The sequence below is a fragment of the Podarcis melisellensis genome (genome assembly GCF_964234715.1).
Source record: "Podarcis melisellensis genome assembly, chromosome: 11".
Classification (NCBI taxonomy): domain Eukaryota; kingdom Metazoa; phylum Chordata; class Lepidosauria; order Squamata; family Lacertidae; genus Podarcis; species Podarcis melisellensis.
Window position 1 is genome coordinate 45,814,406 of NC_138543.1, and position 26,267 is coordinate 45,840,672.

The window sequence follows — 26,267 nt, forward strand, 5'->3', positions numbered from 1 at the left end:
CGGAACAGAGAAACCTGGAGGGCTGAATTCAGCCTCTAAGGCTGAGGACACACACACACACATGGATTTACATTACAATCATCTTACCAAAGAAATGGTTTTGTACTTTTCCTACTTCCTGATTCTGCCTCATTTCCCTGATTGGCTAGCAGATGTGTGAAATTGAGCCTATTATTTTTCAAAATCTTTATAAACAACTTGGATGGAGGAATTGAGGGGATGCTCATTAAATTTACAGACGACACCAAACTGGAAGGGGTAGCTAATGCTGCAGAATACAGAATTGTGATTCAAAATGACCTTAACTGGGCCCAAACTAAGAAAATGAATTTCAATAGGGACAAATGCCAGGTTCTGCATTTAGGCAGGAAGAACCAGCTGCAGATGGGGGACACCTGGCTTACTAGCAGTCCATGTAAAAAAGATCTAGAGGTCTTGGTGGACCACAAGCTTAACATAAGTCAACAATGTGATGCAGCATCAAAAAGCCAATGCTATTCTAGGCTGCATCAATAGAAGTATTGTGTCCAGATTAAAGGAAAAAATAAAACCATTGTATTCTGCCTGGGTCAGACCACACCTGGAATACTGTGTCCAGTTCTGGACTCCACTATTTAAGTAGGATATTGACAAGTTGGAACATGTGTACAGTAGGGAACTGGGTCTGGAAACCAAGCTTTATGAGGAATGGTTGAAGGAGCTAGGTATGTTTAGCTTGGAAAAGAGAAAACTGAGAGGAGATATGATAGCCATCTTCAGTTATCTTAAGGGTTGTCACATGGAAGATGGAGCAAGCTTGATTTCTCCTGTTCTTGGGGGGTAGGACTGAACCAGTAGCTTCACGTTACAAGAAAGGAGATTCTGATTAAACATCAGAAAGAGCTGTTTGACAGCAGGACAGAGTCCCTCAGGAGGTTGTAGACTCTCCTTCATTGCAAGTTTTTCAGCACAGGTTGGATGGCCATCTGTCATGGATGCTTTAGTTGAGATTTCTGCATGACTCTTGGTATCCCTTCCAACTCTACAGTTCTATGACTCTATGAATGGTTGATTGCTTGCATTTCCACCCCACCTTTCCACCAAGGAGTTGAAGGTGTGCATAGTTCACACCTTCTCATTTGATACTTGCAGTAACTCTGTGAGGTAGGTTAGGCTGAGAGATGATTGCTGGCCCTAGATCACCCAGTGGACTTCATGGCTTTGTGGGGATTTGAACCCTAGTCTCCCAGGTCCTAATCCAACACTCTAACCACGATGCCATACTGACTCTAATTAAAGTTCATGGATGGCACAGACATTTAACATTTCACTTTGGCTCATCCTCTGTTTAGCCAAGATGAGCAATTAAGTGTCAAGTGTGTTATTCACACCTAATCAAAAGAAATCACTCTGGAAAACACCATTAATGATGGAACTCATTCATTTAGATTGCATGCTCAGTTTGGAATTATAACAGCATATACCTCCAGTAACAATTGTATTCCATCTCTGCTCATTGTGAGGAAAAACATTTTCTTTTAAAATTTCCATGTGTGGGCCATTCTTGTAGAACTTTATTGATATGCCAAGTGTTTGCGGTCTTGGCTTCCTTGGGAATTTAGGCTGTGGGATAAATTAAAAACTAGCGACAACCATCTTAAAAAGAAAGCAAACTTAATGTCCTTTCCTTTCCTTTTAAAATGCTTTAGTTTTGCATGTTATGCTGAACAGTTTCCTCTAGGATTTGCCATCAACCAGACTGGTCCATTTCATTGATGACAGACTCTTACAACATTCAAGTAATTGAGGGGCAGGGAGAGGAGGGAGGGAGAGAGAGAGATTAATAGGATAGGACAAGCTTCCCTGCGTACCATAGTAGGACATACGTTTTCATAAAAATCCAATGAGCAAAAAAAGTAAGAATACTCAGGATATGACATTTTCCAGGATCACACAGCTGTGTTAAATCTGCTAAGACTACAGACTGGATTTCATCATAAATCAGCAAATACCGTACAAATGGAAAGATATTTTTATAGGGCTTTTACTTGAAGTCTTTGGGCTTAACCTTCTTAAAAAATTGGAGGGATGTGTGAGCTTTGAGCCAAAGTCACTATTTGTCTCCAGTGCTTTATGCCAAAGATAAATATTGGATTAATTGTCTTCATCATCAGCTCAAACCACATAAGGGTTATCTCTGCAGTCTAATGACCAGGCAGCTGAAAACAAAACACACACAAAATGATGTAGTTTAAAAGCCCATAAACCACTTGTTATAGTCATTACATCCAGCACATTAACATGTTTTAGCCAGATTGTCTTCCTGCACATCTAAAGGAAAGCATACATTGAGTAAGCTGCAACATTCCTAATGAATATTGAATCATTCAACTTTTACCTACTTAGCTCAGTTTTTGTGTGTACAAGTTGCAGAGTGAGTGCTTCGTTATTTTTATATATATTATTGCTATTGTTATTAATTTATATCCCACTCTTCCTCCCGAAGAAGCTCAGGGTGGCAAACAGATGCACAATTTTTTTAAGAAAAACTTACAGATAGCTAAAGCAGTGTTTCCCAACCGGTGTTCCGCGGCACACTAGTGTGCCGCCGGACGTTGCCTAGTGTGCCGTGGGAGGGAGGCGGGCGAGTCGGGCTAATCCTCCGGCCCCGCTCCCCCGGGGAACGTGCCCCGTCATCCGCTCCCCCGGGGAACGTGCCCCGTCATCCGCTTCTGCCTTGCTCCCTGTGACAGGAATTCCCCAAACTGCATCAGCATCTGCCGCTTGCCCAGCAGCCCCGGCGCTGCCTTGCGCCCGGCGCCCCCGCCATCCTCGGCGCAGGGAGCGAGGGGCGCGCAGGCAGGCGCTGCCCGGCGGAGCGACGGCTCCTTCCGAGCGGCTGGCAGTGTCTGGGCATGACTGGCCTCCCGCCTGGTCCCGCGGCGGCTGCAGACGCGGCCGAAGCAGTGCAGGGAAGGAGACGCCCGGCCGCCCAGCCCTGCCCCGCACGCTCCCACTCTCTCTCGGCGGCCGGGGAGCGGGGCCAAAGCGGGCCCCCACCTGAGTGGCGGCTGCGTGAGCCAATAGGCGAGCTGGGGCAGAGGGGGAGGCGGGGCTCCGGAGAACAAAGGAGGGAGGGGGCACCCGGGAGAAGGGGGCGGGGCGGGAGGAGCGGGGAGCGCGGCGCTGCGCCCGGGACGCCCCAGTTCCGCCGGGTTAGAAGCCGGCGGCCTACCTCTGCTGGCCGTGGAAGGCAGCCGGGTCTGGGTCGCGCCCCGAGAGTGGCGGGGTCCGCGCACAGCCTGCCCTCCAGGCTGGGAAGTGGCTCCTAGGCTCCGCCTGAAGCCACGCAGAGCCCGCAAGGCGCCCTCGGCGCAACTTGGCCGGGGGAAAAGGCGAAGCTCTGGAGGGAAAGGCGGCCGGATTCCCCTCCTCGGCGGGTCCGGTGATCTCCCGCCTCCTCTGAGGAAGGGTCTCTTCTTCAGCTTTTCTGATCCTTCGTGGCCCCGTTGGGAGAAGCCAAAATAAATAATGGCCGTGCCATTAAAGTTCTCTCTTTTATAAAAGGGATCCTAATAGAATCGTAGAGTTGGAAGGGATCCCCAGGGCTATCCAGTACTGTACAACCCCTGCAGTGCAGGAATCTCAGCCATAGCATCCATGGCAGACAGACATCCCACCTCTGCTTAAAAACCTCCAAGAAGGGAAAAACCTCCCGAGGGAGACCATTCCCCTGTTGAACAGCCCTTACCAGCAGAAAGTTCTTTCCCATGTTTAGTCAAAATCTTTATTGTAACGTGAATCCACTGGTTCGAGTCCTACCTTCTCTACCTTCTATGCAGTTACTATTTTTTATTTTTTTTTACATAAGTAAAAAGTGACCTTTCCCCATCTGGCATGGTGGTGTGCCTCGAGATTTTTTTCATGAAACAAGTGTGCCTTTGCCCAAAAAAGGTTGGGAAACACTGAGCTAAAGGACCCCTGACCATTGGGTCCAGTTGTGGCCGACTCTGGGGTTGTTGCGCTCATCTCGCTTCATTGGCACAGGGAGCCAGCGTACAGCTTCCGGGTCATGTGGCCAGCATGACTAAGCCGCTTCTGGCGAACCGGAGCAGCGCACGGAAACACTGTTTACCTTCCTGCCAGAGCGATACCTATTTATCTACTTGCACTTTGACATGCTTTCGAACTGCTAGGTTGACAGGAGCAGGGACCGAGCAATGGGAGCTCACCCCGTCGCGGGGATTCGAACTGCCGACCTTCTGATTGGCAAGTCCTAGGCTCTGTGGTTTAACCCACAGCGCCACCCACGTCTGTTACAGATAGCTGCAGCAACACAATTCAAGCATTTCAGTCTGTATGTGTTACAGACAAATAAGGAAAGTGTACTACCGCAGACTGTACAGAGGTTTGTGGTGATGAAGTGCAAAGGAATATTGTCGAGCAAATAAATGAAGCAAAATCACCTGATTACAGTCACATTAAAATATCCCTTACCCCAAACATTTTCAAGACGACACCCTCACCCACAGACTCAAAGTTAAATATTAACTTCAGCACTGGTGATGCCGCAGTTTCCTCCATGGCACCTCAGGAAAAGCAGGCTAGCTTAGGATACATGGAGCAGGCCGCAGGGAACACATTGTTCTGTCCTCTTCCAGCTCCCTGCTGCTCCCACCCCTACCCCTTAGCTCCCTCAAACCTGAGTCATCTGCCCCACTTTGACTAATGATAGGGCCGGCACTGATCATAGCACACTTGTCCCTTATGTGTGCACCTCTCTCTCTCTTGTGCCCTCCTTTCCCATTTCTTGAAAAGGTTGTTTCTAGGCAGTAAAGAGGAAGAAGAGGGATTTGGGTTGGCAACTAAGAATTAACTGAAAATATAGGAGCTCTGAATGTGGCCCAAGGAAGCATTCAATATTGCCCATTACAAGTAAGTGTCTGCAGGCTTCTGTATTTACTGAGGAAGGTGATTTGCTGCTTTGGGTCAACATTCATTTTATTTAGGACCAACAGTGTGCTAAAAAAGGATGCTGAGGCAGAGGAGAGTGTCTGTACTGAGGGAAAGTGTAGTACAGTAGTACCTCGTGTTAAGAACTTAATTCGTTCTGGAGGTCCATTCTTAACCTGAAACTATTCTTAAGCTGAGGTACCACTTTAGCTAATGGGGTCTCCCACTGCCGCCGCACAATTTCTGTTCTCATCCTGAAGCAAAGTTCTTAACCAGAGGTACTATTTCTGGGTTAGCAGAGTCTGTAACCTGAAGTGTCTGTAACCTGAAGCGTCTGTAAACCGAGGTACCACTGTATTGGGAACCTTTTGAACTACTGGCTGTTTACAGTAGCTGACTGGTTTCTTTTTATCTTGCATGATATTTTTAGACACATTTCTTTAAAGAGGCAGTAAAAAAATGGAGGAGGAAGAAAAGCAAATAGGTTGCTATACAGTTGGACCAGAACCCAACCCAGAGTTAAGCATGCTTTAAGCCCATTGAAATCAATGGGCTTAAGTGTGCCTAACACTGAGTTGGATGGTGGCCTTGGAATGTGAGGCCTGAGGCACAGATCAAGGACGCTTGTTGCTACACTCGAGGTTCCCTTGGTGCCATTGGTTATTTCACAGGCTGCCAATATCACTACAGTTTATGTGCCACAATCATCACTAGTATGGTACTAGTACCAAACACCCACTTCCTATAGGATTCTCCCCACTGTTTTTTCTCTAGGACCAGCAGGGTCTATGTTCTGTTTTAAAAACACAGAAGTATGGTTTTTAGTAGAGGTTTTTCAGCAGAGGTTGGATGGCCATCTGTCATGGATGCTTTAGCTAGGATTCCTGAATCGTAGAGGGTTGGACTAGATGAGCCCCGGGATCCCCTCCAATGCTATGATTCTAAGTAGCAATAGTCTATAGTGTTATGAGTTGCAGTGGTGAGTGTGTGTGTGTGTGAGAGAGAGAGAGAGAGAGAGCGTCAGAGAGTCTATATGCTAAGTCTTGGATCCAGCAAGGATTCGATTGCCAGCAGCGCTGGCAATGGTGCCCACCAGAGAGGTGCCAGAACTGAGTTCCGGTGAGTTGCAGCCAGATAAAGCCCTAATTGCTGGAATATAACAACAACAACAACAACAACAACAACAACAACAACAACAACAACAACAATTTATTATTTGTACCACGCCCATCTGGCTGGGTTTCCCCAACCACTCTGGGCGGCTTCCAACAAAGATTAAAAATACATTAAAATGTCACACATTAAAAACTTCCCTGAACAGGGCTGCCTTCAGATGTCTTCTAAATGTCAGGTACCAGTAGTTGTTTATTTCCTTGACATCTGATGGGAGGGCGTTCCACAGGGCAGACGCCACTACTGAGAAGGCCCTCTACCTGGTTCCCTGTAGCTTTGCTTCTCGCAGTGAGGGAACCGCCAAAAGGCCCTCAGCATTGGACCTCAGCGTCCAGGCAGAACGATGGGGGTGGAGACGCTCCTTCAGGTATACTGGGCCGAGGCCATTTAGGGCTTTAAAGGTCAACACCAACACTTTGAATTGTGCTCGGAAACGTACTGGGAGCCAATGTAGGTCTTTCAAGACCAGTGTTATGTGGTCTCGGCAGCCGCCCCCAGTCGCCAGTCTAGCAGCCGCATTCTGGATTAGTTGTAGTTTCCGGGTCACCTTCAAAGGTAGCCCCACGTAGACCACATTGCAGTAGTCCAAGCGGGGCAGCTTCTTGGTATTATAATGGCCCCCTAAGCATGGGTCATGAAAGTAACAAAGGAACTGTGTTTATATTAAATGTTAAATTTTAATGTATGCTTAAGTCTTTAAATATGTTGTGACCTTTTTGTGGAACAAGCTTAATTTGTTAATTGATTGGTTGCTGATGGGCAGTATTTAACAAAATATTTGTGCTGACACGAGGATCAGCATTAATGGAGTGGGATTTCCCCCTTTCCTCTCCCATTTGCTCCCCATGCCATCTCCAGATCTGTTCTGAAGAGTTGGGGGGAAACCCTGGACAGATTCAGGTGGTGGGGGAAGGAGATAATGGGGAAATATTCTATTGCAGAATGACCACTCCCCACATTAAATGGGGGGGTGCCCTTTGTGTGGTCGCGTGCAGTCCCTGGGACCCTATGTGGCACCATTAGCACAGGCTTGGCTTCACCTTCCCCAGATGAGATACCTGGAGGTCTCCGCCTACCTCAGCCAGTTGCCCAATCCCTCCTGGGGAGGCATTGCCAAGGTGATCAGGCCAGGTAGGGGGAGGGACCACCCTGCCCACACAATGGGGGGAGGATCTTACCTGGGAATCGTCAGTTGGCTCCAGAGCTTCTCCCACCCTACCCACCCTCAGTTAAGTCTTATTTTGCAGGTCAACCTTTTCTTCACAGGTATGTGGGTGCTGCTACATCAAGGTCGCTGTTGAAGGGCCGGAAAGGAATTCTCCTGCATTAGCAGGTTTGCCTTTCCCGTAGCAAAATGTCACAACTTTGGTGGTATCAGGCCTTGGTCGGAATCCTTTAGTCTATCTTCCCTAAATGGGGGTGGGCGTGTAGCGGTGACCCATGCCCCCCCTTTCTCTTCACAGCGGCGATACCAGGGTTCCCAGTTAAAGAGGTTGTTTTGAGGCGAGGCTTTGGCCATACACCTAGAGGTTGTCATTGCTCTCCACTGCAATGGCTGCGTAACAGGGGCGGGCTCTCTCTGCTTGAACATATGTTCTCCAGAGCCAGCCCATCCCCCAGACACACTCTGGATAACCCTGATGTTCCCCAGATCCCCGGTGGGGGACTGGGAAGGATAAACACCCAATGCCTGAGCCAGGATTTACCCACATCTGAAACATAATAAAGTTGTGGCCAGTTTTAATCCCATAGCACATTGTCTTGAGTCGTTATTCCACACGGGGGCCGCCCAGGGTTTGGGGGATTCCGCCTGTCCACGCAAAGAGAAATCCTTGTGTTTACAGAACATTCACCTTAGCAACATTGAATACAATCCAGAATTTCATGTAATTTCATGTTAAAAACCATTTAAATTATTTATGAACTGGTTATATTATTTTGGTGCATTTATGTGTTTGGTGTTATGACTAATTGGTAAAGAGTCTATGAATGAAACGCACAGCCTTTATTGTTGTTTTGAAAGCATCACAATTATGTAAAGTTCAACTCAAAACACATTTAATTCCATTGCATAGCACTACTTCTTGTGGACATTAGAGGTTTCAATTTTCTTCTAGTTCTCCAGTGCCCACAAACAACTTTTCCATAATAAACAGAATAATTCCAGGGCTGAGACCCACAGAGCCCTATATCCAAGTAAAATGCACTTCCATTCATTGTTTCTTTTCAACTGCCACCCTTGGTACCATGTTAAATCTTGTTCTGGAGTGTTCCCTGACCCTTCAGAAACCAGCTTTTCATGGATCCATAGATCAACCCAATACGAATAAAACAAAGAGACTAGCAGAAGGGAGTATAATCATAGGATCTGCAAGTTCCACCAAGTGTGTATTTTGGAACAATGATAAGAGTGGAATTTCTCTCCCATCTCAGTGCTATTACTCATCAGCATTCTGCAACTTCAGCTACATAAGTACATTAACTCGCTTCATTTTGAATAATGTCTCAGCAACTGCTACTACAACAACTAAAGAACACCAGCTTCATTTAAGAAAGAAGTTATGACATTAATAATGATTATTAAACCTGCTAAAATTCCATGCTGAAGTTAGCCACGCTATTTCTTTGTGCATTCTGCTGGAAAGCCAACACTGAATTGGTCCGATGATGAGCAATTGTCTGGAATGTAAGTAGATAAAGGATAATTATGTCTGAAATATGTTGGCATGTGCGTCTTTGTAGGGTGTCATCATGAACTGGGAGAAACCAAAAAAGGAAGTGAGATTACGCAGTACATGAGGTTTTCCTCCCTGTTGTTGTGTCTGGAAGGCACAGATATCCTTGGAAGACACAGCTGTCAATAGCTACTTCCATGCTAGAGGTTATATTCAAAATAGCACTAAAAAGATGGATCTGTCAGTACCCTATGGAGCAATCTCACCTCTCATCTTCCTGTGTGTTGTTTTGGGTGTTTCCCCCACCTTCCAGAGCAGATTTGAGGACGGCACTGGAGGAAGTAGGAGGGAAGTTCTATTGCACTAGTGGAAATCCTTGTCCTGGCTTCTGTTAGTACAACCAGTTAGGAATTTACTGTGAATTGCAATGCTTCATTCACTATCTTGCGGGGCGTCCTTTCCCTGTGGTTCTTCCACATTTATTCAGGTCACAGAAAGTCCAGCCTAGAAGAACAGAAGAGTAGCACTATCACCACACCCTTTCATCTTTCTGTAAGAGTTTAGCAGGCATTTGATATATTTTCTGCACCTTCAGACCAGTGCTAAAATAATATATATAAATGTCTTCTTTTAATAAAAGATAAAAATCAATAAAATTATAGTGTTTTGTTTTTAAAGAAAATTTTAAAAGTCCTCCACGATTACCTCCACAATAATATTTATTATATTTTTAGGTGCCAGGCTAGATAACATGCCTCTTCAAACAGGTCTTTGACTGATTAAATATTCTGCAAGCTTTTAAATGTGTCTGTGGGAAGGGATCTTATGATGAAGGGCGGTATATTAAAAACAACAACTACAATTTATTTAGATGCCATCCACCTGACTGGGTTGACCCAAGCACTCTGGGCAGCTTCCAGCAAATCAAAACACCATTAACCATTGTGGCTAAAATGGCAGTGACAATAAAGGTTGTTGTTGTATTAAATAACATTATAGTCATATGGTGTTATAGTGTTCTATCTCACCTTCATTGAAAAACAACAATAAAAGCAATGATGTTTTTGTGATGCTTAAAAGAGCGATATTAAACAAAACAAAAAAATGGCTATAATACGGTGCCCACCGCAAGGTAATATTCTCAGAGTGAATAGGTGGTAAGCTTCAAATGGCTCTACCTACACCAGTTATGTCAAACCCACTGGTGTGGATGGAACGTAGTGGGGCACACACATAGAAAAAGTGGAATGTTCCCAATGGTGTGGAGAGTCAAGTGAAATTCTTCTTGTAGGGTCACTATTTGAATAGTGCTGCTAGGAGCCACCCATCTGGAAATAGCCATAGGCTACTGATCATGATGGCTATAAGATGGCTATACTTGCTGGATCAGACCATATGAAGCCCAAAGGTAGGACATGAGTACAGCAACTTTCTCCTCTGCAACTGGCATTCAAAGGCATATTGCCTCTGATAATGGAGGAAATATAGCCATCATGACTTAATGTCCTTAATGGTTTTATCCTCCATGAATGGTAGCTATCTGCAGGCTCAGAGATCAGGATGAGTCCACTGCCCCCATGTCCTGCTTATGGACTTTCAAGGGACAGGTGATTGACCATCAGGGGAAACAAGATGCTGTGTTTTGTGGTTCTGTAGGGTTCTTCTTATGTTCCGCTGGACAACCTTCTCCAAGCTTCTGCCCAATGCTCCTCCTCATCCCTTCTGAGCACAGCCACCCCCTCTCAGTCAAGTCCCACAGTTCTTCTCCATTACTATCTTTCCTGTGAGTATCAGCCTATGAGCATCTCAGACTCTCAACCCATAAGGACCTGCTGCCTCTTCTCATTCTGTAACCACCATAATCAGAGTGCTGAAGTGATAAAATAAATATCAGATGCGCTGAACCTATTGTATACATTTGGATAAACTGATTTAACTCAACCTGTCCTGTCTATTTATATAAGACTTCTGGAAGAAGAGGGGCCTCGGATTTAGACAGAAGCCAGGCTTATGATACTTCTCTCAAGCCTCACACATGGCAATCACTGGCCCTTACGCACGGCCCCTCCAAACATGAGTTTTTCAGCCTTCAGTACTGAGGTCTCTTGGTTGCTAGGTAACAGTTTGAATGAGCTTAGGAGCTACATGTCAGTTGGTGGGCATTATAAAGATGCAAATAGGTGTGAAAGGGATTCAGTTCTTTGATGGCAGCTGCCACAAACACACTTATTTGTGTTTTCTCCATTGCAATTCCTAAGAGAAAGGGATATTATTAGGGAGCTCTTTCCCAGGCAAGGTGTTCCAGATTCCCCAAACACAGTCTATTACCTTTCTTACTCCCTCAGATTTTGAACAACACTTCTCCTGGCTTTTCTTGGCAGAGGAGTTGGGGGACACATGTTACAAATGTGGAACATCATATACATAGAAATTCTGCAGACAGTATAGACCAGTTAGGGTAGTCTTCATTTTATCTCTTCATTTTATAGCTCTATACAACAACCCTGTCAGGTAAATAATGGGGATGCTGTGACATTCGCCATACTGCACTACAACCTTGCTAAGCAAACCTTGAAGTGCTGGAGAACTTCAGAATCCAAGCTGACGCTGTTTCAGAATGAAGAAAAGGAAATAAGAATTGGCCCCATCCCATAGCTTGACCAATCATGACTAGGAGCTAGTTGGAGTCATAGATCTAAAGAAAGTGTAGACTTCTACATGCTGGCCAGCTTCTGTTTTGACTTGAAATGTTCATTTTGGGCTTCTCATAAGTACGTAAAGGCAAGGAGCAGGTAGGGAAAGCACTGGCCTGTAATGGTGCCCATCTGAAAGGTGACGGAACTGCTCTCTCCAGCTGAAAAAAGCACTTACTAATACTAATACAGTGGTACCTCGGGTTAAGAACTTAATTCGTTCTGGAAGTCCGTGCTTAACCTGAAACTGTTCTTAACCCGAGGTACTATTTCTGGGTTAGTGGAGTCTGTAACCTTAAGCGTTTGTAACCTGAAGCGTATGTAACCCAAGGTACCACTGTACTAACAGACAGCACCTGGCTGCAGGTCAACCAGTTTCATGACAGCAGAAGGGTTTGAGGCCAGGTCTCACCAACCCTGGTCGGATCCAGCTCTGCTGGAAGAGGTTGATGGCCTTCTTTTGCAAGGCCTCAGTACATAATCAGGCACCAAAGACTGCTTTTAAGCTTCATTTTTCTCAAATCAACATGCCATGTGCACAGAGAAAAGGAATGTTAGGGTTGTTGTTAACCTAGCAAGCTTTTAAATAGCTCAGCATTTTGGCACGGTTGCAAGGTTTCTGTCAGAGGTCCATCAGCATGAAGGGCAGATGGGCAATGGGGACTGAGAAATTTGAACTTGCGCTTTTCATAACCATGTGGGAAAATAAAATGTCAATAGCTAACACATTGGTGTGATGTAAAATAACTCTTCCTTTCTTATTCTTTTACACTGCCTGAATCACATGCTCAAGACACCTTCACAACGAGACGAATCCACAGCTTGTAATGTATGAAGAAGGATGAAGCCAGGGCTAGATTTACTGTCATGCAAAGTCAGCTTGGGCAAAAGGCCTCAACGTTTTGATGGCCTAAAGGTCATTGAAGAACAAACAGGTCTTGCTCAGAAAACTCATCTGTAGCAATCAGCCTTTAATAAACAAACAGAGACTACTAAAAGAATACAATAAACTACCATTTAATTTGTTTACACCACTTACCTTGTTTGCCTCCTCTCTTTAAGTACTCTGTCCACTCTAGTTAATTAAATATTGTGGAAATGTCAAAATGCCCAGCACAGTTTGACCTAAACCAGAGACTATTTTAAGATGAAAATAGTGATCAGCAAAGCTGCATTTCATCATAGGCAAGTAAATCTTGCTTTTTGTACGAGAAATCTGATTAATAGCAAAAGCCAAAGAGAACAAGCTTTCATCCATCAAATATTTCTCAATTATATTTTGGGTGCCCCTTTCAAAGGTCAGCTATTTGACATAGCAAGACAATTAGTCCTTAACATTTTTCCCCTTTTCTAATCAGCTCCATTCATATGACATTTTTGCTCTCCTGAGGATTAGTTCACATAGCTCAAGTATTTTATTGACGTCAATATTCTTGTTATTGGTGGTTTTTTTAAGGACCCTATAATGACTTTAAATGGTCCCAGAATTTTGTCCCAAGCTTCTGAGATTCCTCAATTCTTTGCAATGATAGGCAACAAGACCCTTGCTTCAGACATGCAGCCTCAAACATCTTAACCTTTAACCATCAGACAGGGATGTTTGTACAGCCAAACTAGTTTGCCAACTAGTTTAAATCCATGCAAAATCATCTCCAACAGCAGGCAGGCCTGCACAACCTATGATCTTCCAAGCCATACACAGCCTGTCACTAGGGATGGGCAATTATATGGAGGGGAGCACCGATCTATTTCAAGCCAAACCAGAACTTTGTCCGGATCAGTCTTCAACAATGGCAGGTGTTGTGAGAAAGCCCAGGCCAGGAAGTTTGTGCTATCAGCTCCTAAAGGAGACCTAAAAATACCTTTGCAGTATTCAAATTGCAAACTATCTTGGGAGGTTTGGCAGAAAGGCGGTATATAAATGCAATCCACTGATCGCCTCCCCCCTCACTTGCCAACCTTTCCCTGCCTTTTGGAAGGGGGAGGAGAATAATCTGTGTTTTAATGAGACCAGGACTCCAGACACACAGGTCATTCACCTTGCAATAACTGTTCTGACCACAATGAGAATAAATTCGGATTCATTTATACCAGCGTTATCAGGGAACACAGGAAACCTTGTCGATTTTTATCCTCACCTTTAGAAACAGAAGATGAAACTGTGAAGAAGCTAAGGAGATTCCCCAATAGGTGGTGAGGGGCACAAAATGCCAAGAAAAGAAAAGAAAACCAACCAAGTTGGCAAGAAAATGTAGTACAGTTATCTATGGGAAATAGATTAATCAAAGGAGGGGGTGGCAGCAGAATATAGCAGGGAAGTCTTGGAACTGGGTAGTGAAACAAGAAAAGGGAAAGAAAAATCAGAAGCCAATTTTAATACTTTTTGAATTCTGGGAATATGAAATGTGAACAGTGACTACATGAAATCAGCCTTCAATCTGCAACATGAATGGAGTTATCTGAAATATTTCATAAACTTGGGAAATAAATGGAGAATACAACCTAGCACTTTTAATGTACAGTGGGACATCGCCTCGTCTGAGCATCCCTCCCATCATAGAAGGGTTCTAAGAGGGATTAAGTCCATTTTGATTTTGTATGCTCTCTGTTTATATATTTATAAATAAAAGCAGCACACTACATCGGCCCCCAATAACACATTCATCTGTGTGACAAGGCTACCTTATCAACATGTGACTTACTTCCAAAACATCCCTTCAAGGAATCTATTTTATTAGTGTGTGTGCAAGAGTGTACTGAACCTTCTGCTTATTTTATTCTAGCTGCAATAATGTGCTCCACACAGTTGTCGTTCTTTGTTTCTTTATCGTTTGTCTTTTTCGTATGTTACTTTCTAAAACTCAGTAAACACCTATTCAAAAAAGGAAAGGTTGCAACTTTATCACATGGGCCCAAAATGTTCAGACTACAGTTGGATAGAAAGATCCATAATGAATTCATACTTCCGCTTTGCACAGTCAGGTAGTGACCTATATAACTAATCAGGTACAGCAAACATCACCAACCTGGTGCCCTTGAGATGATTTGGGCCTCACCTTCCATCACCCTTGACCATTAGCCATGCTGGTTGGGGTCGCCCAAAAATATCTAGAGGGCATCAGGTTGGCAGATGAGAATAATTATTTCCTTATAGTGATCCAGTGATGATGTCGCTGATCATCTATCCAAATTCTCATTTTGAAGTCCACAACTACTACCAAGGTTGTATTGTGTCATGTAAATGATCATTCTAGTCATGCCATTTCTTAAAAGGAATGACCCATAAGTCTGGCCTCAGATGACTAAAGAAATCAAAGAGCAACATTCATAAAAGAAAAATACAAGCCAATCCCAAGCTAGGTGTCAAATTAGCTTCCACAGTTCCCCAAGTCTATCCAACAAAGAGACCTACATGCATATAACTCTTTAAAAAAACATACCAGAAATTCCACAACTCACCATTACTGCATCATCTTCCCACCATTGATGTAGCAACATACCTATCTCATGTCTTTCACTGAAGCCACTAATATATTTCCATGCATGTTTAATGCAAAGCGTCAATTACACAGGATATGGAATGGCTCCAAATTCACTTGCTGTTACTATTACCAGGAAACCCATGCACATTTAATTTACTGACTTCTGAGTCATGAAATAAAAAAGGTCTTCTACTGAGTCACGCCATTTGTCCATTTAGGTTTTAACCCAGTGGTGGCTGCACCAATTAGCAGTAGCTTTCCAAGAAGTCCTGCCTAGATCCATCTGATGGAGATGTCAAGGACTAGGTCCTTATATATGCAAATAATGCACTCTACCATGGAGCTATGGCTTCTTCCCAAGCCTCAGAAGTGTAATTGAATTTTGGTTTGAACTTTGCTGCAATGAAAGCTGGCTGGCATTAAACTGTCTACTCAAAGTCTCATTTACATAACTTGGCCAGGCTTTTGCCTCTGAATCTAGTTTCAGAAAACTCATTAGAACTTACCCACATACAAAAGCTGATGAACCCTGCTGTTTCCGTTGTTGAGCAATGCCACAATTAATGATGTGTGTTTTTGGTGGGGGTTTTGCTGAGTATGGCAGCCTCCCATCATGTAACCCCGTCACACATTAATGTCTAGCTCAACATTCAATCTCTCAGGGCATTATTGCACCAAGTAATTTCACCACCACTGTCTGGACACTCATGACATATTTACTCAGAAGTAGGAACAGGCAAATCTGACAATTTTGGTTTCTCATTCTTCCTATCTTAAGTTCAGTTCTCTGTATTTCCCTATTATTTTGCTTTAAAAGAAGAAGAACAGTCCTCAGGAAAATGCTACTGAATCATGAAAATTCATCACCCATTTTAGTGTGATTTTTTCCTCCTGAATATACACCTCTGTCAGCAATTTTGCCTGACATACACATTTGTTGCAAAGCAATTTCCCCTAATGCAATTTGTTTTTTATGTTGTATACACCTGTGTATACACCAGTGTGTATTTTTAATGCTCACTTTACCCACGAATGTGCATTGTTTGTACTCACCACCTAGCTGGAAAGCAGCATAGCAAAATTCAGAAAAGTCTGAATTTTGAAGGATGAAGAGTAGAAGAGTAGTTTGGATTTGATATTCCACTTTATCAGTACCCTAAGGAGTCTCATAGCAGCTAACATTCTCCTTTCCCTTCCTCCCTCACAACAAACACTCTGTGAGGTGAGTAGGGCTGAGAGACTTCAGAGAAGTGTGACTAGCCCAAGGTCACCCAGCAGCTGCATGTGGAGGAGCGGAGACGCAAACTCGGTTCCCCAGATTACGAGACTACCGCTCTTAACCACTACACCACACTGGCTAGGTATAGGTATAGGATAGGTGTGTTTCAGTTTTGTTTATAGAATTTTGATTCTCCGCCCCACCCCACCCCATTTCCCTGAGAAGTTCAGAGTTGTAGAAAGCTTTAGGCAGAGAAAGAGAGACAGACAGACAGACAGACAGACAGACAGACAGACAGACCAAGGTCACTAAACTTCATGAATGAGAGAAGATTTGAACCTAAGACTGGCCTCAGCAACTGACACTCTCAAAGACTTACAAGTGAAGCTGAACTGTGCAAAGAATCATTTTTATTTTTTATTTTTTGAAGCCTGACCTGAATGTAGAGATGTGCCTGGCACCTTTACTGTACAGCTCTTGGTGAAAACACACCTCTTTACCCTGGCCTTTGACACCTGATATATATGTGACATTTCTTTTAAATGTTTTTAATTATGAATTTTAAATTGTTCTAACCCGTCATCATCCTCAGCACCACAACATAAGCCGGGCTGCAAAGGAAATCATTTTTTCCTTTGCCAACGCTGAATTCAAGCCTGTCTGCAATGGGAGATGCTTTACCTGATGTTATGGTGATGTCAGATGATTGACAGGTGGGTTTCTATCAAATTGGCCTGCAAGGGGTGGAGGACCCAAACCCTCCAGCCTTCCAGCCCAGTCAAATTCCCAATCTCTGTCCTAAAATAAGCATTTTTGTATGGTTTGTAACTGTGTTTTGATAACTGTGTCCACAATATTAGATACAGATCCAATCAGAATTTGCAAATAACAAATTCCTTAAGGATCCACATTTCAGACTTGGGCATAGTGGCAGCAATTGCAGTAAGCACTTTATTTACACTTTTCAGCAACTTTTCACCCCGTGCTTATAATATTCTTAAAATCTTCCTTTAAAAAAAAAAGAGCCAAAGGAGCTAATATTGGTAAAAATCTGTAGTATTAAAATAAATGACAGTGATCATTTAGCAGGCGAATGGATACATGGTCAGGTATAGTTGTTGCTGGTGTAACTTAAAATATTACCTCTCTTTTGGTGCTGTATGCAGTGGCCTGGCTGTGTCCAATTGGGTGTGCTGTATAACAGAGTATCTCTTTTTTCTAGGTGGTGCTGTAGTCTAAACCAGGGGTCAGCAAGGTTTACCATGCCTGGGGCGGTTCATTCCAGCGGAGATCCATCCATGGGCCAGATCGCGCCCACCCATGAATTCTGGCATCTGTGTAGTCATGATTTCCGGGCCTCTGTGCTTGTGCAGATGCAATTTCCAGTGCCACGGAAACGAGTCCCCCGCTCCGTGCTGCACCGGTTTAGCGGGTGGCTCGGTTCGGGGGCGGCTCGTGGGCAGGTTAAACGACCCCCGTGGATTCCCTGGTCTAAACCACTGAGCCTCTTGGGCTTGCCAATAGGAAGGTCGGTGGTTCAAATCCCCAAGATGGAGTGAGCTCCTGTTGCTCTGTCCCAGCTCCTGCCAACCTAGCAGTTTGAAAGCACGCCAGTGCAAGTAGCAAATAAATATGTACTGCTGTGGTGGGAAGGTAAACAGTGTTTCCGTGCGCTCTGGCTTCCATCACGGTCCTTCTCCATGTGCCAGCAGTGGTTTAGTCATGCTGGCCACATGACCCGGAAAGCTGTCTGTGGACAAACGCTGGCTCCCTCGGCCTGAAAGTACGATGAGCGCCGCAACCCCATAGTCGCCTTTGACTGGACTTAACCATCCAGGGGTCCTTTACCTTTTACCTAGGTGGCACCAAATGTATTAGAGAGTCTGCTTACTCATGAACAGGCTGACTGGGGGGCCCTGGAGAAAAGAATGGCTGCCAAGAACACCTCAGCAGCCATTAGCCTATTAGAGAAAATATTGCATTACTTATTTTGCATAATGAATGCCATGACTGCTGGTTGGGTTTCATTCCTTTCACTTCTGTTTTCCGCAACCCTGATATAGGCCAAAAAAAAAAAGGCCCCTCATCAACCCTGGCATAATCACATCAAAATGTTTCCATAGTTGTCAGGCAGCAACAGAATGCAGATGCGAAAGCAGACGTAAGAATTAAGGAATGAATTTCTCTGAAGCTGATACATCTATCTGACTCTCTTTTCAGGATGCATAAAGATTATGCATATGGGAACTGATTTTTTTTCTAAACGATAGCAAGATTGAATGGAACAACAACAACAAAAATTAAAAGACAGCTTTTTCCCCCCACTTGGGAAAAATAATCATGCTTGTTGAAAGGGGTGGAGGGAGAGTGGAAAGAGGAAACATTAAAAAAAAAAATCTGTGTCTGGGACTGATTCCAGTTCTCTAGCCCAGGTGTAGAGCTTCTTCTTCCCCAAGGCAATCTCTTGTCCTTTGGGCTGACAGGCAACAAGTGCCTCAGCTTTTGTCCTGTCCATCTGTTTCAGGCTATAATGGAATTAACCCTTTTGCCAATTTCTTGTCTATTTGCAAGGGCCCAGCAGACAGCCCTGATATGATCATGCAGGAGAGAGAGTTGGGGGGAAGCAGGACTGGGGAGGGGAGGGGCGGGAAACAGCTCAGCCATCTTGTTCATTCTGATCACGGAGCACCTTCTCATTTGAATTCTTTATGTAACATTCAGAGAGGCAAAGAGCCTTGGGAGTGTGGGTGTTGAGTTTCAGTACTTACCATACTTGCATGGTGTGTATGAGAGAGAGAGAGAGACAGAGAGAGAGAGAGAGACAGAGAGACAGAGAGACAGAGAGAGAGAGAGAGAGAGAGAGAGAGAGAGAGAGAGAGAGGAGATGTGATAGCCAAGAACAGGGAGGGGGAGGCGATATTATTTATTTGTTTGTTTGTTTGTTTGTTTGTTTGTTTGTTTGTTTAATTTGTGAATCATTTTACTCTGAAAAATCTCAGTGCAATTTGACAATAAAAACATACCTAAAAACAATTAAACCATTATTTGGATAGATAGAAGATAGATAGATGATAGATAGATAGACAGATGATAGATGATAGATAGATGATAGATGATAGATGATAGATAGATAGATGATAGATAGATGATAGATAGATGATAGATGATAGATAGATAGATAGATAGATAGATAGATAGATAGATAGATAGATATAGATAGATAAGATGATAGATAGATGATGATAGATAGATGATAGATAGATAGATGATAGATAGATAGATAGATAGATAGATAGATAGATAGATAGATAGATGATAGATAGATAGATAGATAGATAGATAGATAGATTGATAGATGATAGATAGATAGATAGATAGATAGATAGATAGATAGATAGATAGATGATAGATAGATGATAGATAGATAGATAGATAGATAGATAGATAGATAGATAGATAGATGATATAGATGATAGATAGATGATAGATAGAAGATAGATAGGAGAGAGAGAGAGAGAGAGATGAGAGAGAGAGAGAGAGAGAGAGAGAGAGAGGAGATGTGATAGCCATCTTCAAATAACTTAAGGGCTGTCACATGGAAGAGGGAACAAGCTCGTTTTCTCCTGCTCCAGGAGGTCGGACCCAAACCAATGGATTCAAGTAGCAAGAAAGGAGATTGCAACTAAACATCAGGAAGAACGTTCTGGCAATTAGAGTTATTTGGCAGAGGAATGGTCTCCGCTGGGAGGTTGTGGACTCTCTTTCATTGGATGTCTTTAAGCAGAGGTTGGATGGCCATCTGTCAGGGATGCTCTAGTTGAGATTCTTGCAGAGGTTTGGAGTACATGGCCTTCAGGGCCCCTTCAAATCCAATGCAGAAAAAGATCGGGACAAAGACATTTGCCTCAAAGCCTTCTTGCGAAAGGATGGACTTCAGGAAGTGGCAAGAAGATGGCACCTGTCTTGCATGTGACAGGAGGGAGAATGAATGAATGAGTTGATTTATTTTGGTCACTGACCAGAGTGTAGGAGGGAGAATTTTCCGAACAGAGGTACCATTCTTCCCAACACAGGCACAGGTGAATATCAAGAGAAGAGGCAGGCATAGAAGCGTCCACTTTTGGGTGGTGAAAAAATAAAAATGTGGGGGCGATGGGGGCGTGCCATTTTTCAAATAGTTGGTATCAGGTTCCCCCTTTCTTTTCTTTTCTAAATCATCCAGCAGCAGAGCTACAAAGAGCAGCCTAGTGGCAGGGCATTCTCTTTCTGCAAAATGTCCAGCGGGAATGATGGTCCATTCCCATTGCTGGGATGGCAGGGGAGGCTGCCTCCAATAGCTGAACCCTCTGCAACCTTCTCCCCCAAATGGTGGCACTCCTTCCCCTTGATTTATTATTATTTTTGCCACCCACCTTAAAATTGTGATTTGGCAGTCTTCTCCCCCCACTCCAGCCGCCCCACCAGCCACAATTAGAAAAAAAAGCACTAAGCTGAGTTCTTTGGCCCTGGAATGATATAAGTGATTGTTAATAATAATAATAATAATAATAATAATAATAATAATAATAATAATAATACTTGCTAGAAATGCTCAGAATTTCATCTGTGAAGCCTTGTGTTTGAAGGGCTGCAACTTCAGGAATGGAATAAAGAAGGCGTGGAACTCAGTCGTATTAGAACACTTACTCACTGTACAACAAAATTAAACAAAAGCAGACAGCAGCCCATGGAAGGAAGAAGAGGAGAATTATTTCTATCTAAAAGCTTCCATGTGGACTCAAGAGGGAGCTAAGCAACTGGTTCTGAGCTCTGAACTTTGCAGTGCCTCAGTTGCATGGCAATTAGGATTTTTAAAAATTATGAAGAGCAATTAAGTATTATCCAAACTTCACAACTGATCCTGTTAATATGCTGACAGATCTTAAGTGACAAAGAGCACCGGATTTATTTTTATCTGGAAAGTGAGGCTGTACACAACAGAGGCTTTGTAAATTCGGAGGAGTGGAAATAATTGAGAGCACGAAATTGCTGTACATACGGGAGGGAAATTGAAGCTTGGCTTCCACATGCTCTCTTTTCAGCTCAGTGCTCAAGCAAGATATCTAACAGCCCCATTTAAATGTTATTCTTATTCTTATTCTTATTCTTATTCTTATTATTTCTGTGGAATGCATTCCCTTCAGATGTCAAGGAAATAAACATCTGAATGCAGCCCAGTTTAGGGAAGTTTTTAAGGATGATGTTTTTATTATGTTTTTAGGTATGTTGTAAGCCACCCAGAGTGGCTAGGGAAATGCAAACCAGATGGGCGATGCATAAATAATAAAATTATTATTATTACTAATTATATGTTCTCCTAACAAAGTGTGGCATGGTTTACTTTCAAAACCAATGTTGGCATTTTGCTTTCCGCCCGCATTCTGAAAACTGAAATTTCCTGAGTAAAACTGTGAATGGCAGTAATAAGGCATTACTGAATAATCAGGCATTATTGAACTGTTTACCAACTCCATATTTAATCATAATAAAGATTTCAATGGCTGTAGCTGTGGTTGCAGTGACATGAGGTCAACTAATGGAATTGGGGCTAGAAAGAAATTGTAATTTGCCAGGTTAAAGGCTGTATAATCCTAGCGCTAAATTCTTTCCATCCTTCTGTATTGATTGCATCTCACCCGTCTAACTCACGTTAACTACAGTGGTACCTCGGTTTAAGAACTTAATTCGTTCCGGAGGTCCGTTCTTAACCTGAAACTGTTCTTAACCTGAGGTACCACTTTAGCTAATGGGGCCTCCTGCTGCCGCTGCATGATTTCTGTTCTCATCCTGAAGCAAAGTTCTTAACCCGAGGTACTATTTCTGGGTTGGTGCTGTGGGTTAAACCACAGAGCCTAGGGCTTGCCGATCAGAAGCTTGGTGGTTCATATCCCCGCGACGGGGTGAGCTCCCGTTGCTCGGTCCCTGCTCCTGCCAACCTAGCAATTCAAAAGCACGTCAAAGTGCAAGTAGATAAATAGGTACCGCTCCAGTGGGAAGGTAAACAGCGTTTCCGTGCACTGCTCTGGTTTGCCAGAAGCGGCTTAGTCATGCTGGCCACATGACCCGGAAGCTGTACGCCAGCTCCCTCAGCCAATAAAGCGAGATGAGCGCCACAACCCCAGAGTCGACCACGACTGGACCTAATGGTCAAGGGTCCCTTTACCTTTACCTTTTACTATTTCTGGGTTAGAGGAGTCTGTAACCTGAAGCATCTGTAACCTGAAGTGTCTGTAACCCGAGGTACCACTGTATTTCATAAGCAGTACACATCTTCTGAAACAAATGCCCTCAGTTTGAGCAGTGTGGGGTTTTCTTCCACACACTCTAATCATGAGTGCTTGTCTGCAAACATCCGAACCTGCTGGACACTTTTGATGACTTGCTCTCCTAAACCAGAAGACGTCCTGGCATACATAATCTTTAGCTGCGGAGGCTGCTCGTTGAATTTTGCTTTCATTCTTTTCTGACAAACCTCTGTTGCATATTATGTGTTCTGTTGCATATTATATGTTCTCCTCACAGGAAGGATATGTTGCTATTTTTTATTTACTTTTTTTTTGCAGAGCACAGACAGTTAGCATTTGCTACTAATTATTTTTAACATGGTCTCCTCCGTCAATCAGGACCTAATTCATCTCTGCAACCTTCCAGCCACTTTCTTTAGAGCCTTCCTACTGTTGATTTTGGTGGGCTTGCTGCCGCACACTTTCTTGGGAAGAAGTAGCACTGAAATAAAATGGGACCATTGCATCTGTCCTCATAAATGGAGTTGAAGTCACAAAACTGTTCCTGGACTGTTCCACTTCAGAATGCGGGGGTGGGGTGAGGATGCGTAACTGAACTGTTTCTGGTGCGCATATATAAAAAGGGGGACCTACAACAAAATGTTGCAGTACAGAATGCTCCTGTTGAGGGATCTAGCCAGCTACCCCCTTTTCCAGGATATTCCATTTAATGTCCTCTTCCCTCCAACAGCATTTCATGGGCATGAAGAATGCTCAGTCCTCAATGGGCTGTTTTGAGGGTTTCCCCCTATCAGTTTTTGCTTCTTGATGAATTCATGTTTTCAATATTTTTTTGTTACTTTTCTTCTTCTTTGGCGATCACTCATAGCTGAGTAAGATTGTCTTCCATAAACACGGTTTTAACAATGAGTCCCTAAGTGACTGTGGAGGCCAATTCTGGATCCACCTGTCCTTCCACAATGGGGACATTGGTTTCCAGGTGTGTTTTCGCACACCATTCAGGTGGTTCATGCATTCTGAATAATAATAATAATAATAATAATAATAATAATTATTATTATTAAAAAAAAAAAAACTAAAGGGAAGCCCTGAAGAGAACTTGGGGAAAATTCATTGTCCTGTTCAGCACGTGCCACTTTTCCTTTGGTCTTTTTCTGCTGTTCGAAAGCACACCATGACCTTTTTCTTCCCCCCTGTTTGATATTGTTCTCTCAAAGTTCCCTCTTTGTCTTCAGTCCTATCCTTAACACGCCTGACTAATGGCTGCATAGATGTGCAGCTGTCTCCCCAAGAGGAACGCCTCTCAGATGCACGCATTGCTTCAGAAACAAAAACAAAAAAAGCGAGCACATGAGGCAAGAGGCATCTTGTGCTATTATGACAGCTATACGATGTTTCATAGCTTCACCCTTGTTTGCGTTACAAAAGAGGATTGCATGCAGATGCATTTCAAAGTGCAAGTAAATGGCATCAGACCGCAGAAGGAAAACGGGAATTTGTAAAGGGTTGGGTCGGGGGGAGAGAAGTTGCCTGGAGAAGGGTTTTCATCGCGTTCCAAGGTTCCGTGGTCACAGCTGATGAAGAAAGGAAAAGGGAGCATAAGTTGTCCCTGCACCTGTGCCTGGCTTGGTGTTGTGATGGGACAGACTGTCCTGGGATGAAATGTACCTGTTTTAAAGGGAGGAATGTGGTGCAGGACCAAGGCTGTGTCAGGGCACAGATTAACACACCACAATCACATCACTGTGCAGACTTAGCAGGCCGCTGTGGTGCATCTGAAGTGCTAAACCTGTGAGAAATAATGCAAATTACGTATAAATGTACCAGGGCACCTGGGTGCAATTTAACCTCAGTGTGGGTTTACAGTCTATGCATTTGGCAAAGTTGCTGCTCTGAGCTGAGCCAGCTTGGTTTCCAATCCTACTTCTGCCACAAGTCACAACTGTATCACAACTGTGTTTCCTATTGCTTAGATGGGCAAGTTGCAAATTTGGATGCTCTAAATATTTCTAGAAAACTCTTGCTTTTTAACATGCAATCCTTTTTAACGTGTACATTTTCTGCACCCCCTTGACCAATTTTACAGACTTTAGTCGTGTTCCACCTTTTCTTTTCTAAACTTAAAAAAAGCCACACCAGTAGTTGTAGTTGTGATTTTTAGTGTTATTTGAATTGTGTGTCTCCGCACCCACCCAAAGTCCCTTATCTCCTGCTTTACCTGTGAACAGCAATCCGACCAAACAACCAGATGGTGTTTGGTGGCTTCTTGCAATTACAGCCATGCATTTTAGGAAAAGGAAGAGACAATGAGATAAGAGGGTCTTTGGGGGTCTCTTTTTGCAATCAGCAGTAATGACTCGATTGCATCAGTTTGCAAGAATGTCTGGGTCTTCCTGGCCGTCTTAAATGCCGGCCCAAGTCCCCGTTGCTTTTCACATCTGTCTAAATATGAGCACCGAAGCTGTAAGGCCAAAAGTCAATAAAATCACTCTCTGAAATAGGAGAAACAATTAAAATGATGTAAAACCAATTCCGCCATGACCTTTACGGGATGGGATTGCAACCTTCCCATTGTATGTTGAGCCCACAAAAGAAATGCAGAATGCTTAAATAGTCCCACAAGCAGGCAGCTGAGAGAGGAGGAAGAGGGGCATGGAGGAAAGATACGTTATCTCCTGTGTATCCACACACCATTCAAAAGAGCATGTAACAGTTTTCCAGACAGAGAAAATGCAAAGAGCTTAAGCTCATGCCAGATCTTCACAAATCTACATGCAACCACCCCAGGAGCTCTCCAGTCCTGTTATGTACTGAGTTGAATAGGATCCAAAATGCAGCAGTTTGATTGGTCCTAGAACAATAGGGTGCAAAATGCAGCAGTCTTATTGGTCCTAGAACAATAGGATTCAGAATGCAGCAGTCTGATTGGTCCTAGAACAATGCAGCAGTATGATTGGTCTGCAGGAGCCACCCAATCCAGCTCCAGGTGGAAGTGAATCCACAACCTGATTTGCCTACAGGAGAATCCCAGAATTAGCCAGTCACGTGCAGCCCATTGTGTAAATAATGTATATAAAGCAGATATTGTGGGGGAACTTCCATTCCTCCTCACCACTATGAGCTGAATAAAGAGCATGAAATCCACCCTCGACTCCGAGTATATTTCAAGCCCACTGGTGAAAACAACCAGCAGCTCGTAGCCTACCTCCCCTTTCCTGAAACTGCCTGCGAATTGCAGGCAGATCTAGAGAGGTGCTGTATCATTCTAGGTTTCTGAGCGGGGAGCTGCTTCTGCCTTCTCTGAAGCTTCCACTTGCACCTCCTTCCTCTCCAGAGTCCTCTGGCAGATGTGAAGGACTAGCAGGAGCAGCAGCAAGCAATGCTCGCATATTGCGCTTAGCACTGGAGTCAGCAGATGTGTGGCGAGTCTCTCCTGCTGCTTCTGCCAAGAGGGAGGACTTCACTGCTACCCTCACCTCTCCTGAATCCACATGAGGGAGGGGAGAGAGTGTATCTTGCTTTGCGCTACCTCATGCTATCTCCACAGGTCTAGCTCCTCTGCATTCCAGTTGCTGTGCGGGTCAAGTGGGGAGAATGTTGTTGCTCCTGTGTCCTGGTTTTCCCGTGGGGATGTGGTGGGGCAAGCAGTGTACCAGTGGTCTTCTGAATAGTTATTCAGTCTCTCCAAGTGTCCCTATTTTCCAGGACAGTCCCGGTTTCTGATTTGATCCCAGAATGTGCCGCTTTTCCTTAGGACGTCCTTATTTTCATCAGAGAAATGTTGGAGGGTATGGAGTTATGTGACACTC

The 26,267-nt window shown here is 43.8% G+C and overlaps 1 long non-coding RNA gene across 2 annotated transcripts; it reads right to left on the reverse strand.

Annotated features, from left to right (window-relative positions):
- Window positions 1-8,095: 8,095 nt before the first annotated feature.
- On the reverse strand, window positions 8,096-10,878 carry LOC309380264. 2 transcript variants are annotated; one of them, XR_014172784.1, is made up of 3 exons: window positions 10,798-10,878; window positions 9,047-9,330; window positions 8,096-8,784 (listed from the first exon to the last, which is right to left on the reverse strand). It is a non-coding gene; the product is annotated as an uncharacterized lncRNA (long non-coding RNA). The 2 variants fall into 2 exon arrangements; XR_014172785.1 differs by having other exon boundaries at window positions 9,047-9,284; window positions 10,798-10,851.
- Window positions 10,879-26,267: the final 15,389 nt, after the last annotated feature.